Genomic DNA, 12,524 nt, shown 5'->3' with positions numbered 1-12,524 from the left:
TTTCAGCCTTTTCTTTAAAGCTGCACCCAAAAGTGATGCTCAAAGAGATGAGCTGGAGGCAGATGCCTTGGGTCTAATGCTGTGCCCAGGTCAGTCCTCTTAGTGTTGAGGTAAAGTTTTTGTCAAAGAAGGATTCACCTGGATCAGATTTAGGGACTGAAGAGCTGGGTTGGGCCTGAATTAAATAGAAGCAAATACATGACACAGGTGGGCAGGCATAGGATAAATAAAAGAAAAAACCCCTCATACTGCACTGATGGGCACTGCACTGAGCCCAGTCTGCTCCTTTATCTCCAGTGGGAAGGGATGGAGGACAGGCTGCTGCAGAGCTGAGCCACTGCTGGCTTCACATTTGTGCCCTTTCTCCCATGCCTTACAGGCAGTTTGCAATTCCTAAATCCCCTGGATTTCTGTTGAAGAGCATTACACCAACATAGTACATTGTGAGAATGAGGAGACTTCCTAGGAGCAGAAATCTTGAGAATATGGTTAAAACCAAGCCCTGTGACACAGCACTTGTCCACACAGACCTCTCTGTGTCCAGGTCCATGGGGCTGTTGCAGGAGCTGCTGTCAGACTCATGGAGCTTCCCACAGAAATCTCTGTATCATTAACCTGAGCTTGGCTTTGAACCAGGGCTTTAAGAGTTTATACAAGTAGTAGCTAAAAGGCATTTAATAGTGCACTACATCCAGTAAGCAATGAATTATTTAGAATATTTTACTAATAATAATTGCTGTTTTTAAAGAGATTTTTTTCCCCATCTTCCCTGGGGCCTAGAAATGCTTTCATGGTAGTAATAGCAAGTAAGAAAAAAAACCAAAATACAAAGCTACCTAATAGAGGCTGCCTGGGATCAGCTAAACCATGATGCAGGGGAGGAAGAGTATCTTGAATGTGATTGTAGCATTTGTTTCTTAATTAAAGTGAATGCACAACCACAGACAATAAAGCAGAGTGTCAAGAGCCAGGCTCATAGCCCAGCCAGTCCAGGCAGGACTATGCACACTGTCATACACTCAAAGTGTATGACAAAACACTAAGGAAACACTAAGGAAACACTAAGGAAAAATAAATCTTGCTGAGGTGCTCACCCTCAGCCTGAGATCCAGTGGGTTCTCTCCAGCACAAAGCCATGGGCATCCCTGCTCTGCCCTGGCACAGCCTCACCTCAGCATAGCCATGACACAGCTGCCCCTAAACACATTTGCTGCATTTTGTCTTTATTTTAGCTCACAGAACTGCCAAAAATAAGCAAAATAATTGGATTTTTGCAGTTGATTGTATACTTTCCTTGCTGCTGATCTATAAGTGCTCTTTGCAGTGGGTGGGCTGGGGTCTCTGGAACTGAATTTTGGCACAGAGCCATTTCCCAGTGGTCAGGGAGAAGCAGCCAAAGGCCACAGCACCAGCCTTGCCTTGGATAGTGCCATGAGCTGGGGATGGCAGGATGCCACAGGCTGGGCACATTTGGAGGGACAAGGCTTTTTCCTGGGGGTAAAATCAAGTTACTCGAATTGCATGGAAGCCAAGGCTGGTGTTCATTTTACCCACCTGGCCCTGGCTCTGTCAGGACAGGGCTGAGGCTTCCAACAGCACTTGGAGAATGCTCTGCCTGCCCAGAGCCCCTCTCCTGGAAATCCATCAGCTGCTGTTGCAAAAGCAACAGAAATGTTTGTTATTTCTGTGCTATACCAGGCTGTGAGCAGTGCTGGGGGAATGGGTGCAAGAGAGGAGGATCAGAGGCTCACTGCCCACTGATTTGAGAGGGGTTAAGCTCAAGCAGAGCTGTCTCTGGCTTTTGCCCACAAGTTTTGGAAAGTCATCCTTTCCCATGTGAGAAAACTGCTTCAAAACACAGGTGGGAAGGAGATGCTCCACTCAGGACACTGAGGAGCCCAGAAGTGAAAGGGAAAACAAACCCACTTCCAAAAACTCAGTTATAAAAAAAATCCAAGGATTTTCACCTGCCAGTCATTTTGCTAGACTGCAAATGCTTCCTCTAATTAATAGTACTCAGCTCTGTGAGTGTCTGTTAATGATAAGCTCCAGGCAAAAGACCCAGAGCAGGGAGTTCTCCATTGATCCTGGTATTGATTTTTTTATCTTTTCCCCTGTTGTTATTGTACATGCAAATGGCTGGTAATGACTCAACATTACGACCACTCTCTTCAAGTGACATTTAGGAAAAAATGATTGAATCTGAGGGTCTAATATGCTGCTGTGCCTCTCTGTCCCCCAGCTGGCCCTGCAGCTCTGGCTGTGCCTCAATCCCCTCCTCCCTGGCAGCATCAGAGCAGGACAGGGCTCACTCACTGTTTATCTTTATTGTCACCAAACTTTTGCCCTTATGTGGACTGAATCAGGCTCCCCTGGTTCCTCATGCTCCCCTCCAGCCATGAAAACCCTCCATGGATGGGGGTGAGGAGAGAGGAAGGCACTGACCCACCCTCAGCATCCCAGCCCTGCAGGCAGGGTCTGAGCTGAGGGGAGATTTCAACTCTGCAATGAAACACAAAGATCCAGCACTGGGTACAGAGAAGAGCAAAGTCAAGTTCCCAGGGCAGTGATTTCACAGCAACCACTCTCAGTCATTACCTTCAAGCCAGTAAGTTGTTGGGGCTTTTTGGGGCCATAATTTCAAGCCCCCTAAAGCAATCACTCACTGCATTTTTAATACACATTTTACTTATCAGTTTGAATAAGAACTTGGATTTATTCCTTTCCCTGTTTTCTGCTACCTGCTTGCTTTGCCTAGGAAAAACAACATGTTAACAGACATATCTCCTTCCTTCCCTCTTTCTTCAGCAGCTTTGTTTGGGACTAGTGAATTTATGCTGTGTTTTCCAAAAATGATAAAAAAGAGCTGCTCGTTTTCCATAAGCCTCCCCATTTTCTTTCTGCTTTTTCCCCTGTAACATGCAAACAATGAAGCCATGTATCCAGCCCAACATGCTTCTGTCAACAAAACCAGAAGACTAAAAAACCCAGAAGCACCAAATAAATTTTGTTGAATCTTGTTAGAAGAAGAGCCCTGTGAGAAATGCCAGGTCTGGCTTTGGAGGAGTGGCAGGACACTGCAGTCCCTGGTGCTCCTCCAACCCAGACAGCTCTAGAGTTCAGCTGGAAAGTCAAAGACTGCAGATATTCTTGGGAAATTCCTGACATTTTCTCCCTCTGTATGGGCCAGAAGTTATCATGAAAGCAGTCTTTCCTCTGGTGTTTTGGTATTTCTTTTTTGGGAACCTCCTCAGTGCAGGCAGAGCCAAGTTTTCCCTGTGGCATCCATCGCCCACAGCTCAGCTGGTCATGAGGGATGACAGAAAACCCACTCAGATCCCTGGCTTTGCACTCAAGTAAGTAAATTCTTGCTAAAGAGCAAGGCACTGGGGTTTTTTTTCCCAAAATTTTGTAGTGCTTTAAGGATTGAATCCTGTGACTGGGAGAGGGTTTATTCTTGCCCCAAAGAGCAGCCTGGCTCAGGAGGTGATGGGGACACGACTCAGAAATGGTCCCTGGCAGAAGGAGCTGCCCCATCTTGGGGTATCCCAGCAGTTTCTGGAGCAGATGGAAGAGTTGCTTGTGGCTGGGGAAAATGTTGGGGGTGGGTCAGGGCTTGGCTTAGTTCCTTCACCACCCTGAGGAAAGGCCCAGGGCAGGGAACAGGTGAGGTGTCTGACTCCTGGCAGTGTCCCTGCAGCTCCCACAGCCACAGGGCTCTGCCAGGATGGAGTGACCACAGCCCTGCCCTGCCCCAGGAGCGTTTGCAAAAACCCCTGAGGTCTGAGCAAAGTAGTACCGAGATTAATGACACTAAAGAAAGTCATCATCACACACTGTGCCTCATTGGAGAGGCAACCCCCGGCACCCAACCCAGGCAGGAGAGGAAGCAGAAGGTGGGACAGGGACAGCAGAGCCCTGAGGAGCTGTGCCCATCCCTGGGGGAGAGCTCCCTTTCCCAGCTGTCTTTAAGGCACGCAGAGCTGTAAATGCCTCACGCACATCACATTAGTCTGATGACTCTGAGATGTCTAGACTGCTGTTGGAGCTGATAGGAAGCTGGCATCATCCGAGCTCTTTGAGCCTTTCTTGTTTTTTCTTTTTTTTAACTGGTAATAAGATTCTTTTCATATTATGCATTGCTGGAAAGTCCCGTTCTCATGCAGACAGCTGCTGTGTTTATAGACACCATCCAAAACGCAGCTAAACACGACAGCTCGCTTCAAACCCAGCAGCAGGCATTTGTTACACTGATCATTTCCAGAGGGATCCCAGGAGCTCTCTGCATTTTCCCTATTTTAAAGCCAAAGCCTCGTCCTTATGCAAAGACAAAAGTCCCACATGGAAACACGCCTTGGGAAGAACCTGAAAGGGAAATAAAATCCTTGAAACTGAATGACAGCCTGAACACCAGCAGCTCCCTTTAGTGCTTACCAGAAATACAAATGCTGAACTAAACAGGCTGTTCCCTGGGAGGGTTTGAGGGTCATTCTGAAAGCACAAGAAAATCTTGAGCTTGCCTTTAGTGCTGACCAAACCAAATACTGGAAATCCTCCTTGCAGATCTGTAGAGCAAAAATAAAACTGAAGTCGGGAATTGCATCAAAACTGCCTCCATTAAAAGCCAAGTCCATGAGACAGGCAGTTTGGGAGGGCTCCTTCAGAGCAGTTTTCGCCCATTATAAGACAATAGGAGCTATTTTACAGAAGAAAACAAAGGATAAAAGAGTTAATTTGAACACACATTTCCAGTAAAACTCCATTTCTCCCAGATGGAAACCCTACATTAAAGCAAACAGGTAAATTATGGTTGTGATACAAAATACAGTTGCTGAGGGAGAAATGCATCTCAAATTAAAGATATTTACATATATATGACGAAGATGCTTTTGTTGCAAAGTGATGCAGATGCTGCCTATAATGAAGCCTTGTTTCCCACCTCCCCCAGCTGGTTTTGCCTTCATCCCAGCCCATTCCCTCAGCAGCCCCTCTGCCCCTGTAACCCAGCATCAGGCACAGAGCAGCTTTTAACCCAAAGCAGCGTGGTGTGAGGACAGGAGCAGGAGGATTTCTGCACTCAGCAGCTTTGGCCACAGTCACAGCTCAGGGGCAGAGGGATGCCTGCTGTGCGGCTGCACAGCTTCCACCTAAAACACACTCATCCCAGCTGCACATTGCCTCGGATATAACCAAGTACACAGTGCCCTCTCCTGCCAGGAGCCTGGGTTTTCTCAAATATTCCTCCACACCTGTCTTTTTGCCCCCTTTTTAAGGAATGTCAATAATTTTATGGCTTGTTTTTATAAGATGTTGGTTACAACCTGTCATAGAGGGTGACAAAAGGTGGGGGGGATTCTCCCTCTCTGGTGTTTTGGCTCCAGCAGCACCAGCAGCCCCAACCCAGCCCCAGCCGTGACACCGAGCAGGAGATGGGCTGAGCACTGCTCTTGTCTGGAGAGGAGAGAATAAAAGGTCATTTCCCCTTCCCACACGTGCCCCAAGATCTGACTGCTGTCCCAGGGGACAGCCCCAGCCCAGCTCTGGGCAGGATGGATGTCACACTCAGCTCCAGCCTGCCACGAGCCAGAGAGGCTGAAATGTGCTCATGGGTCTTTGCTGGGGTCACAGGAAGGAGACTCCAGCTCTATTTTCCAAGCAGCTTCCAGCTGCCCAAAGGCAGCACCTTCATTTTCTGTGATGCTGTCTGGCTGCAGCCCTAGACCTTTATTTATGAACAAAAGCATTGTGCTATGCAGACAGGCAATAAATATTCCTGACAAGCCTCAAAGCTTAAAAAGCTCAGGTCCTTATGGCATCGAGGCACACACACCTGCTCCTTCTCTACTGGAATGTGGCAGCACCTTTCTACAAGAACATGCATCATAAAAATGCAAAGATTAAAAGTATAATCAGATTTCAAAATCCAGTTATGAACTTTTGCTTTTTATTATTTTGTTTCCATTCCTTTTTGTAAAAAGATTGATATCAAACAATACAAGATTGCTGCCAGGAGTTTAACAGAGGGCAGACTGAGGATAGGGGAAGGTGTCTGGGTCCAGAGCCTGTCCCAGGCAGGGCTGGTCCATCCTGGTTCTCTTTCTGCAGGTGCACAGAGAACGATTTTCTTTGTTTCTCTTTATTCACTATATTTAGCAGAATAAATAGTTCGTTCAGAGTTAAAACCCAAGTAGGATTTGAAAAAAAAAAAAAAAGCACAGGAAACTGTTTTTATTTTTAATTCAGCTGCAAGAGGCAAACAAGAGATGAGACTACAACATTCATTATTTCAACATCATGGAAGTCCAGGCTGAAAAAAATACCCAGCAAGAACAAAACTTTCAATTCATTAATGGCAAACCAAGAGAGCATTAAAGTCATTCATTCCACACAAAGCTGTGACTGCACCCTGCAGAAGAGGGCAGCAGTGTTTCCCCTTACCAGGACATGTTCTCCAGCCCAGATGCACATGGAGATCAGGATGATTTGGGAGCACAGTGGTGGGTTCAGGTCATGCCAAGCCCAGCCATTCCAGAGCACATCTGGAAGGGCATTTTGAGCAGCTTTTGGCTACCTGCACAAACCACATGGCTACTTTAACAAACTGGAAGAGCTGAGCCTGGCACAAGGAGGTGCCCTGCCAGCTGTGTGCAGATCTCTCTGCTTTCTCCCTTGCTGGCAGCTGAGTTCAGCTCTAGCCCCAGGCTGAAAATGAGAACGTGCTGATTAACCCAGTTCACAACAACATTCCAATGGTGTAGCTGAGAGGAACTTGGTGACCAGAAAAGAGGGAATGGCTTCAAATCAGCAAAGGGTGGGTAGATTTTACATATTAGGAAGAAATTCTTCCCTGTGAGGGTGGTAAGGCCTCATAGAAGCTTTGGCTGCGCCTGGAAGTGTTTAAAGCCAAGCCTGGACCAACCTGGGATAGTGGAAGGTGTCCCTGAAATACCTTCAAAGTACTTTCCAATCCCAACTGTTCTATGACACTCTCTCATCATCAGTTTTTGTGTGAAGGAAGTTGTGAGCTTTCATCCAGACAGTGACCTCAAACATGCACAGGGCTGATCCATTCCCTTTTGGAACAGTCACATCTCATCTGTCTGCAGTGCAAATGATACCCCACAAAAGACACAGCAAGGGGACTCTGGTCTCTCTTCTAGAGCTCAGAGGCGATTCCAGGGGAACAGGCAGCTGGCACAGGACCAGAACTGAGGGAGGCTGAGTCCCCACAGCTCGCCTGGAGGAGCTATTTCAAGCATGTTAAATTTTAACCACACATGGCAGCATCTCTGTGCTCCAGGGAGAGGTCATAGCAGAGAATCACAAGCTCCATCCCAAGTCAGTCCAAAATAAGAAACAATTTTTCAAAACATCCCAACTCTCTGCAAGCTGAGAGTCTGGAACAGCGTTTTTCCTCTGCCTCAGGGCAAAAAAAAAACCAACCAAAACCACAGTTCTTTTCATTGCTGACCTTTACATTGTCAGGAAACTAATACAAGCAGTCTTCTTGGAGAAGCCATAGGGAAGGTGAAAGGAGAACATGGCATATGAATAAACGTAAATCCAGAGGGATGTGAGGGAGGAAATCAACATTATATGGTGCTGTATCTCATCAAGATCATAACTGGGAGGAAGCACAGAGTAGATGAGATTCCAGCTGTGACACCCTGCTGATGTTCCTCTGGGGTACTTTGAATTCCTAACCTGGAGCTTGGCAGCCACCCTGTAAAAGAGGCACAGGACCAAGGGTTGCTTGTTCCCAAGTCCCAGTTCCATGTGCTGCAAACCTGCTGCCTCCAGCTCTCTCCCTGTGAATCAGTTCCAGTAATACATGGGCTTGGGGACTAAAAACAAAGGTCAGCTCTCCAAATTTCCATTGAACTCTCTGATTTCACCCACATCATGTTGTTTTAACAGTGTGACTGCAGTGGGGACCATGGGGTCAGACTCCTCCCAGTGCCTCATCTCTCACATGGGGACCCCTTGGCTGCCCTGCTTCTCCCTCCTGCCTCAGCAGAGACACCAGGCCAGTCCTTCCCAGCCTCCCCATGGCAGCAGGGCTGGGATCACCTCCTCACCAGGCAGGCAGATGTGCCTGTGGAAATCAGCTCTGTGAAAGAGCAGCTGCTGGTTGGCACAGCTGTGCCTGTCCTTTGGGGCAGGGAGAAAACAGATTAATCAATGAAACTGAATCCAGTTCATCAGAAACTGCAGCCATCTGTCAGCTTATTAATAGGCACACAACTCCTGTAAAGCACTGCCATTAATACTCTGGGAAGATCTTTGTTTGAAGGAAGTTTAGGTTGCAGCAACTGCAGCATTGGGTAGGGAACAGTGGTTCATGATGGAATTTAAACCAGTTTATTATTTCACTTCTGCAAAGTCAAATTAGTGGATTCCTTCCCACCTTCCTCCAGTACAGCATCTTCCCCCTCACACAGTTAAGCCTTCCTTACTTGGCTTTCACATATTACACCCCAGGCTTTCTTTAGATTCCCAAAACACTCACATGCCTCCTCATTGCTAAGGATTCTTCCTACTGAAGGGAATGCAGGTTAAGGTGGGAAAGCATCTCAATAACTTCCCAAACCCAATTTCTGCTAGGAATACATCCCAGCTTTGTCAGGTGGACAGAGGAAAACCTGAAGAGCTTTTCAGAGAGAGCTGTAAAACACAGAAACACAGCAGCACTTACAGCTCATTTTAATTTCTTTTATCATGAGACTGAATATGTGGGAATGAGGGAGAGGAAACACGTTTCCAGATTATTTTAAACCATCCCTGTTATTTCTGAGACGTGCATTTAAACTGCAAGGGTTGCTCTTCCTTTAGTTATAACTGAGTTATTTTTGTGCTGTGCTTGATTCTCTTGTGAGAACAGGCAGCTAAAATAAACACTCTGTATCTATTCACATCGAAGTTTTTCTAAGAGGAATTGAAATATTGCTGATGTGGCCTATTTTTCCTTAACCTCCAGCTTCTTGTCCTTGAAGCACGGTGACCGGGGAGCCGCCTCCCTTGCTGCCCCGCTGCGCTTCGCTCGCTCTGAAGCCGACACGTGGATGCTCCAGGGATGGGCAGCATGAGCCATTTCACCTCCATGCAATTTTTCTCATGCCTCACCAGCTGGATACAGACAAAACACACATTACAGGTCTTTCTCCTAAAGTGTGGGAAGGGAATGCAAGGAGCTGTGTCCCTGATGCCTGCAAAGGGGGTTCCCTGCTCCCCCTGCAAGCCCTGGGACTGGGACAGTGCTGCCGAATTCCCCTCCCAGGCAGGGAATTGAAACCTCTAAGAGTGCTCAGCTCTCAAATAGGCCACCTGCAGGTGTCAGACACCAGAGCCAACAGAGCCAACCTACAGCCAACAGAGCTGGGGTAAGAAAGCAGCAGCAGCTCCTGGAATGACAATAAACCAGCATAAGATCCCAGCTCTGGAAAATGGACCATTTCCAAGTATTTGAAAAGCTCCAAACAGCTGTGGGGAGGAAGAAAACTCTCAGGACCTGTGGCAAGGCAGAGCAAGGCACGCACCCAAACAAGGTCCCCTCTTGAGCAGAAGGGGCACCGAGTGGGTGACAGCTCTGGGCCCAGGGACAGCAGGCTGGGCAGCTCACAGGCTCCTCCTGAGCTCTTTCCACAATTGAGGAAAACTCTCAAGATATCTGACAAAACCTGCCTGGCCAGAAGACTCCAAAGAAACCAAGACAGCCCTAAGTCATGTTTTGTGGGATCAGAAAAAGACAGGCCAGGTCCCAGGGGATGGCAGTGGCAGCTTTGCTTGCCCTGGGGACTTGCCAGCAAACCCTCACAGCAGCACCTAGCAGCTCTGAGGATGCTGGTGGCCAGACAAAAGGCTGAGTACAAATCTGTAACTGCAAGGTAAAGGATTTTAAACACTATGAGGCTTCAGGGAAGGCATCCCTTCCCACTGCATGTACCCAGGAGCAGGGTCTGGGATGCTGCTGCAGCCAATGCCTCCCTGTACCACTGTCCAGTGTTACAGGATTAGTAGGCAATTATTCAGAGTCATCCAAACTCATTTTCTTGTAAGGTGCTTGAGGAACTCCAGAGCATCTAAAAGATTCTTAGCAAGGCTGCACAGAGCTCTTGAAAAGCCTCTAGTCTATTGTGTATTTTCCCTTTTTGCCTTAATCCAACATCAAGCATCTCTCCTGGGAATAGTGTGCAGGCTGCTCAGCAGCATTAGCAGTAAGTCATTATTCTTTAGGAATTGCAAGTCATGAATTTTAACAGCTCTGAGGAAAGTGTTCATTAGTATTTTCCCAATTTCTAAGATTAGAAATTGAATGGAGATTTACCCATAGCTTGTTATCAAAGCCAAAAGGCAACAACATTTATGGGCTTCACTTTCCAAAGAGTGCTGCTCTGCTATTGTGTAGTTAAAAGGAATGAATATTTTAAATGTAACATTGTTAATTAGTTAAAAGTTACAAGTATGTCATGCAAATTGACATAAATCAGAAAATACCTCAACATGCTGCATTTCAACAGATGGCAAGTGGCTAATGTCAAATTACACTGTGCCTTGTGCAAGGAAAAAGATCCATTTAATCTTTAATTTCTTGACATATTCATCAATTCCCTCTTAGTAAAGGAACTGTTCATAGGATTTTAGTATTTTTTTTAATAGATTTGCTGTATTCTTCTACTTTCCCCTGCAGTACAAGAGAAACTGCAATTTAAGCAGAATCACCAATGTCTCCTAAAATATGTTGCATTGCCATTTGCTGTTACACTACTGGAGTACTCCACTGCAAAAACAAAACATTAAAAAAACCAATCAACCCACAAACTGACTCCTTTGGCCATATGGTTATTTATACTTATTATAAATTAGGATAACTAAAAATTGCAGCTTTTAATGCATAACACCAAAGACTGGAAACGTATTGGGGGTGCCAATACTTGTATTTATAGGAACATATGTTTAAAAAGGCCAACTTTAAAAGACTAGAGCTTTTCTAAGGGGGAAATTAATCTTGTACTTTACAGTAACTGTGTTTCTACCAGCCTGGAGCAGAACAGAGCACCACAGTTGGGAGTTTCAGGAGATGTTTAGGAAACTGGGACAGCAGTGTAAATGGTACAGGATGGGGGAGATGGGGATGGAAAATGCACAGAGAGTAAAGGAAGATGCAAAGAGAAAAGAAATGAAATTTCTCAGCAAAAAAAATGGAGTTCTTTGGGGAAATTCACAGGTGGAAATAAGCAGGAGTGTGTCACTTGGAAGTGGAGCTAAGCTGGGGAGAAAGGCCAGTCCTAGGGTCAGCACAGGCTCCTGTTGAGGTGAAACAGGAACACAATGGGACCCCCAGGAGCTCTGTACTACCCTGTTAATGTCAGGGACACACTCTCTTACCACTGGAAAGATCTTTGGGACTTTTGGCACTAACCCTCCCAAGCCAGCCTGCGCAGTGCACTGGGGCAGCACTCTGGTATTTTTGGGTGGCTTTGAATGATGCTCTAAATGCTCAAGTGGTTTTAGTCTCAGGGTGTCACACTTACTGGAGTGTTTTAGCAGCCATCCCAGGGGTGCCATAGGTATCACCTGGGCTTTAGGAGAGAGCTGAGCTCCTACCTGCACCCTGAAGAAGCTCTTTCAGGTATAGACAAACACAGAAACAAGGAGACAGCACCACACCTCCCTACAGCTCCCACCTGCACTGTGCCTGGCATCACAGCTGCTGTCTCTCCCGCTGAAGGGATATTCTTCATTCATAGAGAGTGAGGTCTCTTACAAAGCCATTTGCTCCCCTGGATTATAATCAGCCTCCCTACAGAACTCCCATAAGAACACATTAGTCCTAAGAAATACAGTAACTATCTCAATACAGCATTTATGACACACAGTTAAGTATCAACAAAATAACCACTGTTCTTTTAACACATTGCAGAACTTTCACATAAACAAATACCATGTTACTTAAACCTGTACCAACTTAAAACTATACTTTGTAGGATAAAAATGTGTGGTTTGTTATTTGCTCTTCCAGCCAGACAGAGTGGCCACCTACCTGAGAGCTGAGTGTCCCCAAAGCAGCTGGTGGTGCATCAGCAGGAACCACACTGATGTTTTTCTTCTTCCCCAGAGAAAAGCAAGCAGATTCTTATAAGATCAAATATGAATGACTCAAACACCCAATCTTACCTCACAAAGTTCATGGAATGAGACAGCTCTGCTCTGTTCCAAGCCCCAGGCATTATTGCAACTCTTCATTCCCAAGTGCTTCCTGGCCAACCCCTTCCAGCACTCCTGCAAGTGCATTGCTGAACAAGAGCCTGCTTCATTGCCATCTTCACACCAAGCAATCACAAATTATTTGAATTCCAGCACTTCCAATGTTCTTATTTTTTTCTACTCTCTCTCTTTTTTAGACCTCATTAATATGAGAAAAATCAGTTTCTGATGTCTCACTTTCTTCAAAAAGTACTTGATTCTTGTTTAATCACATCACTCCCTCCTTACTTTTTAAAAACTACCAGCATCCAGAACTTGCA

Source organism: Oenanthe melanoleuca, chromosome 13, assembly GCF_029582105.1.
Source record: "Oenanthe melanoleuca isolate GR-GAL-2019-014 chromosome 13, OMel1.0, whole genome shotgun sequence".
In the NCBI taxonomy this organism is placed as follows: Eukaryota; Metazoa; Chordata; class Aves; order Passeriformes; family Muscicapidae; genus Oenanthe; species Oenanthe melanoleuca.
This window is presented reverse-complemented; position numbering follows the sequence as displayed.